At 41.8% G+C, this 7,391-nt stretch overlaps 1 long non-coding RNA gene across 1 annotated transcript; it reads left to right on the top strand.

Annotated features, from left to right (window-relative positions):
* The first annotated feature begins 659 nt into the window (after window positions 1-659).
* On the top strand, window positions 660-6,801 carry LOC132541229 (uncharacterized). Its single transcript, XR_009552396.1, has 3 exons — window positions 660-779; window positions 1,071-1,122; window positions 6,403-6,801. It is a non-coding gene; the product is annotated as an uncharacterized LOC132541229 (long non-coding RNA).
* Window positions 6,802-7,391: the final 590 nt, after the last annotated feature.

The raw sequence follows: 7,391 nt of genomic DNA, 5'->3' as shown, positions 1-7,391 counted from the left end.
GACAAATTATCATCCACTGAATACAGTGCAGGGGCATTTAGGACTTTGCCCAGCAATTGTTTCTGGCCTGTTATCCACGAAGCACAGGGTGCAGAGGCCAGGGAAAGTGGTGTGGGAGGGGGTACAGGTTGGGGAAAGGTTTGCTGGGTATTACTCAGGGTTCTGTTGGAAATGGTTCAACCTCTCTTGGGCAATAGGAGGAATTTTCTAGGTCACAGAAGGGAGGATTGAATAACCAAAGCATGGGGGAAAAGTGGGGTTGTAGTTGGTTTTGGTAACAGCTGGACAGATTGGAGCAATGCCAGGGTGCTATTTTTTTTTAAAGAATTTGTTTATTTATTCATGAAAAAGATAGGCAGAGAGAGAAAGAACCAGACACCACTCTGGCACATGTGCTACTGGGGATTGAACTCAGGACCTCATGGTTGAGAATCCAATGCTTTGTCTACTGTGCCACCACCTAGGGTGCTTTTCTATCACTTGTTTTTAATTTTTCTCTGTGCTGACTTCTAGCAGGGATGACAACAACCAGCCAGACTTGGACTGAGAACCCTTCACCACTATAGATTAAGGAATACAAGGTCCTAATTTGGGTATCTGGGCACCACAAGTATATATATTGCAGTTCTTACAGTCATCTCATTGACCTAGAAAAAGAGATGAGGAAGCGAAGGAGCTTTGCACAGGTAGTTCAATTACCATATACTACAGAGAGAAGAGGGTTGGAGAGAAAAGCAGAGCAAATAAAACAACGAAAAGAAGCCAGTGAAGATGGAATGGTAAGTGTTACTGGAACCCCGTAGACCTCTTTCTGGAAACACTATTTCATAAGAATCTTTAATGACACTCACTTCTGGTCTTCCTGCCTTCTTGTTTGTTTCTTTGTTTATTTTTGTTTGTTTATTTCTGGGATTAAGCTCAATGACTGCATAAATCCACCTTTCATGGCAGCCACCCCCTCCTTTTTTTAAATTTTTATAGAAGTAAGAGATAGAGAGATAGAAAGAAAAAGGAAGTAGAGACACTTGCATCCCTGCTTCAGTGTTCATTAAACTTCCCGCCCCCTGCAGATGGGGACCAGGGACTTGAACGTTGGTTGTGGCACATGGTAACACGTAACTTGTAAGTTGCACCACCACCTGCCCACTCTTCTTTTTCATTTTTCTCTCCCTATCTTCCACTTGGTCTCTTCTCCTCTCCTCTCTTCTCTTCTCTTCTCTTCTCTTCTCTTCTCTTCTCTTCTCTTCTCTTCTCTTCTCTTCCCTTCCCTTCCCTTCCCTTCCCTTCCCTTCCCTTCCCTTCCCTTCCTTTCCCTCTCCTACCCTTCCCCTTCCTTCCTTCCTTCCTTCCTTCCTTCCTTCCTTCCTTCCTTCCTTCCTTCCTTCCTCCCTCCCTCCCTCCCTTCCTTCCTTCCTTCCTTCCTTCCTTCCTTCCTCACCTCAATCATTCTCCATGATTGTCCTAAATCAGGACTGGGGCATGTTTGGTGTCTGGGCTGTACATAGCCAGAGAAATAATTTAGTCTGTCCTGCCAAGGCAACTGAAGCTTTTTTCATAGCAACATTTGGTGCTAATTTTTAAGTTGACAATTTTGCATGGCCCATGAATGATGTTATAATTATGTAAATGGCCCTTGGCAAAAAATAAGTTTCTCACCCCTGCCTTAAGTCCTTCTTTTCTCTGTACTGAGAGTCTCCTCAAGTTTCTTGGGCCTTTGCTTCTAGCCTTTAGAGACGGTCACTAGATTACTCCCTTCCAAATGTATAAAATGCACTCTCTGTTAGGACCCTTTCTTACCTCCCAGAAGAAATGTATACTTGAACATTAATTGGTAACTTTTAATGCCTTACTGCTTAAAATGCAGTCCTGAGTCAGCCTTATCTGAATCACCTGGGAACTTGTTTGGGATTCGAAAGGTTAGGACTTGTCCCAAAACAACTGAATCAATTTACATGCTGACAGGATGAAAAGGGAAGTACATTAATTTGAAATGCATTACTTTAAGCAGTGGCAAACTGAGCTCATAACCTTTCTCCTCTCAATACCTAAGTAAATTCTTCTTCACAATTTCCCATCAGGTCAAAAGCAAGTGTGTGTGTGTGTGTGTGTGTGTGTGTGTATCCCAAGAAATAGCTCAACTAATAAGACACACCTTGTCTCTCTCTCTCTCTCTCTCTCTCTCTCTCTCTCTCTCTCCTTTCCTCTTTCCTCTTTCTTTTTCTCCATAAAAAGTCCTGAGATTCCCACATAGACATGATGGGCCTAGACCTTTAACACATCCCTCTCTCCACTGTCAGAGAGTGGCTCCCAAACCTGAAGAAATATACAAATACAATGAACTGCTTACTACATCATTCTGACCCAGGGCACATGCATATTCACATTTAGCACAAGAGCCTGTATATCCTCAGAATCCGTCAGTCTGAGTTCACAGTCCATGGTCACAGCTGGGTACATTCTAGCCTGCACTCATTTCAGGACCAATCTTCTTTGTGTGGCAGAGTAGGCTGACCCAGCTTCCTTTCACAAAGTGGGGCAGTCTCTACTATTGCTGTTTTATAGTGAGGGCAAGGTTCTAGAGAGGCTCTTGAAAAGACTAATGATGATATTCCTGATGGAAATCACAAGTGATGGTGGAGAGAGGAATCTGTTAGTGGTCTAAGCCCATCAGATTTATGGAAGAGTCCCAGGATTACCTGACTTGGGCTATAGGTGATAGGATGGGCTGGTAGACTGGCCCTATTTCTTTAGGCCTGCCTGGTATAATTTTCTTTCTTTGTCACTTTTAGTAGATAGGGCTTGAAAATGTTTTATTCTTATTTTACATTTTTAGTGCTATTGCAAACTACACTCAACATTTAATTTTTCTGTGTTTGTTGCTATTATACAGAAATACAATTTACTTTGAATACTAATTCTTGAATTCTGCAAACTTACAAAATCTACTTAGTAATATTGGTGTTTTGTTAGTATTTTCTAGGCACTAAATTTTGTCCTCTGTGAATAAAGAAATTTAATTTCTATTTTCAAAGGTATATAATATGAAATAAAGATGTACATATGTATTTTTATATGAATGTGTGTGTGTCTGCTCTGCTCCAAGATGACTTTTTAAAAAATATTTATTTCCTTTTGTTGCCCTTGTTGTTTTATTATTGTAGTTATTATTGTTGTTATTGATGTCGCCATTGTTGGATAGGACAGAGAGAAATAGAGAGAGGAGGGGAAGACAGAGAGGAGGAGAGAAAGATAGACACCTGCAGACCTGCTTCACTACCTGTGGGGGCTTGAAGTGGGGTCCTTATGCCGGTCCCTGCGCTTCACACTACATGCACTTAACCCGCTGTGTTACCGCCCAGCTCCCCCAAGCTGACTTTTTCAAATAGAAAGACTGAGGTGGAGATAGAGGGACAGAAAGAGCACCAAAGCTCAGGGAGCTGGGCTGGAAGCTGAGTTGTATAGGAGACATAGCAGGTGCGCTATCCAGGTGCGCTAGCTATTCTCTATTCTATCACTGCTATTTTCCTCATCTGCTAATCTGCAAGGCTGGGTTACTTTTTTCAAGTCTTACTTGCTATCTATTTTTCATGTTTTATCTTAATGGCAGTGACACTTAGAAATGGAGCCCAGAATGTAAGTCTCTTCTTACCTTGATCTCAGTATCAGTGAAAAAGTACTGTTTCAGTCTTACAGTGATTTGATTAAGTTTTGTAAAATAGAGTTCTTTACTGGACTGAGATAATTTTCTTTTACTCCTTCTTGCTAGGGCTTTTTGAAATTCTTTTATTGGGAGGTTTGTGGCTTACAGTTATTACAACAGGACATTGAATTTCACCATCTGGTTTTTCTGTACTAGTTGAAATGTGATTTGTCTGCTAATGTGGTGAATTATACTGACTGATTTTTAATTTTAACCATTTCAGCTATAACATTTATCATATTTATTTACTTTTCCAAGTTTTTAATAAGTCTCTTATTAATAAGTGATTTTCTTTTTTTTAAAAAAATATATATATTGCCTCCAGGGTTATTGCTGGGGCTCGGTGCCTGCACTATGAATCCACTGCTCCTGGAGGCAATTTTTCCCCTTTTGTTGCCATTGTTGTTTATCACTGTTGTTGTTATTGCTGTCATTGTTATTGGATAGGACAAAGAGAAATCGAGAGAAGAGGGGAAGACAGAGAGAGGGAGAGAAAGATAGACACCTGAAGATCTTCACTGCCTGTGAAGCGACTTCCCAGCAGGTGGGGAGCTGAGGGCTCAAACTGGGATCTTTATGCCGGTCCTTGCGCTTCGTGCCATGTGCACTTAACCTGCTGCACTACCGTGTTGTCCATTATTTTAAAGATATTTTTGTTTGTTACTTATTTACAGGATAGAGAACAGAGAGAAATTGAGAGGGAAGGGGGCAGTAGAGAGGGAGAAAGAGAGACACCCACAGCACTGCTTCACCATTCATAAAGACTTCAGTCCCCACCTGCAGCAGATGAAGCTTCATGAGTGGAGAAGCAGCTTGGCTGCTATTTTCTTTCTCTTTCTTCCTCTACCAATCCACCATCAATTCCCCTGTCTCTATATAAAAAAAAAATGAAGCTGTGGTTTTTTCATGCAGGCACCAAGCCCTAGCAATAACTCTGGTTGCAATAAAAGTTTATGATATTTAAAAGTAGCCAATGTATATGAGTAAATAAACACACACACACACACACACACACACACACACACACACACACACACACAGTTCCAGGCAAGACACATATTCAAAAAATATTTGAGAAGATAGTAAAGCTTCACAACTAATTGGTCTGGAGACTCAGAACACCTTACTAATCAGTGTAGATCTTCTCTAGCAAGTAGCCACATTGAAAATATAGGAAGAAATATGTATTTTTGAGAGTTGGGTGATAGTGCAGTGGGTTAAGTGCATGTGGTGCAAAGTGCAAGTATTGGGGTAAGAATCCCAGTTCGAGCCCCTGGCTCTCCACCTACAGGGGAGTTGCTTCACAGGTGGTGAAGCAGGTCTGCAGGTGTCTATCTTTTTCTCCCCCTCTCTGTCTTACCCTCCTCTCTCCATTTCTCTCTGTCCTATCCAACAACAATAACTACAACAATAATAATAACTACAACAATAAAACAACAAGGGCAACAAAAGGAGATAAAGAAATAAAGAAAATTAAAAAAATGTTCATAGCAGCACAATTCATAATAGCTAAAACCTGGAAGCAACCCAGGTGCCCAACAACAGATGAGTGGCTGAGAAAGCTGTGGTATATATATACAATGGAATACTATGCAGCTATCAAGAATAATGAACCCACCTTCTCTGACCCATCTTGGACAGAGCTAGAAGGAATTATGTTAAGTGAGCTAAGTCAGAAAGATAAAGATGAGTATGGGATGATCCCACTCATCAACAGAAATTGAGTAAGAAGACCTGAAAGGGAAACTAAAAGCAGGACCTGACCAAATTGTAAGTAGGGCACCAAAGTAAAAACCCTGTGGTGAGGGGTAGACATGCAGCTTCCTGGGCCAGTGGGGGGTGGGAGTGGGTGGGAGGGATGGGTCACAGTCTTTTGGTGGTGGGAATAGTGTTTATGTACACTCCTAGTAAAGTGTAGTCATATAAATCACTAGTTAGTTAATATGAGAGGGGGAAAATTAATTGTATGTCTCGAAGTTTTTAAAACACAGACTGAGTCTTTTTAATATATAGGCTGTGTATTTGATATGCAGACTCTCTCAAAAGCCTAGACCAAGTGGATCAGAAGCAACCAATAGCACAGCTATATATAAGATACTGGGTACTGTACAGCAAACCCTAACAAAAGGACTTTTCAAAGTTAACCCAATTACCAAATAATGTGGTGATTACATTAACTATCCACTGTCTTTTTGAACCCTAAGACAGCAGAAACCTCACATCTCCACTATAGAGCCCCTACTTCCCCCAGTCCTGGAACCTTTGGATAGGGCCCACTTTCCCGTATGCCTCTCCCAATCCATATCAAATAATATTGCATCTGCCGATCACAACCTAATCAACGCAATGATTGCCACCTCAACATGCTTCAGCTCAGACTGTGTCCAGAGACTTCACGTGTGAAATGACACTTTTAGCTTCATTACTTGGGTGAGACCTTTCCTTTCATAGTATTCTCTAATTCCATCCCAGGTGGTTCACTTTCTAACAAAGTCCCCAAACCTAGATATACACCAGTTTCTGTGAGAGAGAGCATATGTTCACACGTATCCATAAACTACTGCAAAATATATACCTGAAGCAGAAGTACACTAGAGTTTGCAGTGAGTAACCCCCCCAACACTTCCTCTCCACTATTCCAAGCTTTGGGTCCATGATTGCTCAACAATTTGTTTGTCTTTGTATGTTAACTCTCTTTTGAGTCACCAGGTTCCAGATGCCATCAGGATGCCGACCAGCTTTCCCTGGACTGAAGACCCCACCAATATGTCCTGGAGCTCTGCTTCCCCAGAGGCCCACCCTACTGGGGAAGGAGAGAGGCAGACTGGGAGTATGGACCAACCAGTCAACGCCCATGTTCAGCAGGGAAGCAATTACAGAAGCCAGGCCTTCCACTTTCTGCAACCCACAATGACCCTGAGTCCATGCTCCCAGAGGGATAGAGAATGGGAAAGCTCTCAGGGGAGGGGGTGGGATACGGAGATTGGGTGGTGGGAATTGTGTGGAGTTGTACCCCTCCTACCCTATGGATTTGTTAATTTATCCTTTCTTAAAATAAATAAGTAAATAAATAAATATAAATAAATAAATAAAAATAATAAAAAAAGAAAAATGTTTAAACCTAAAAAAAGAAATTATATATTTTAAATGCTAATTTATAAGCATACAGAGACACACAAACAAAGCATTTATTGAGGGGTGATTGTGTGGGCTCAAGGGTTTCATGCTTGGGCAGTAAGACAGCTGGGTGACTTACTGCCGGGCAGCTGTATTTGTCCTGTGCCCACATGGAGGTCAGGATGCGCTGCTGCAGATTTGGAGAATGGAGAATAGACTCCCTGGGCAGAAAGGGCAATGAGTACTCTATCACTGAAAGCCAGTTCCTTTGGGCTGTGTACCTGCTCAGGGTGTGGGTGTTGGGTCATCAGTAATAGTATCTGGCAGTGGCTGGCTGGTTCTGGTTCTAGAAAAAGATTTCTCTCAGGGAGCTCTGAAAACAGAGGTGCCAGGGAGACAGGTTTTTCAACAATCACAGGGCAGATAGAGGTGGCCATTGTGGTGGGCCCAAGCCTTAGCAGTGGATGGCAACTGCACCTCACCAACTCAGAGCAAAGGCTTCTGTCTCTTCCAAGATAAACAGTCTATGTTTACTTGAAAAGAGCTTGTGTTTTGCAGTCTCTATGTGGTGTGT

This window comes from Erinaceus europaeus, chromosome 11 (assembly GCF_950295315.1).
Source record: "Erinaceus europaeus chromosome 11, mEriEur2.1, whole genome shotgun sequence".
Classification (NCBI taxonomy): Eukaryota; Metazoa; Chordata; class Mammalia; order Eulipotyphla; family Erinaceidae; genus Erinaceus; species Erinaceus europaeus.
Note: the sequence above shows the minus strand (reverse complement) of the source record. Positions and strands in the feature narration are given on the sequence as shown.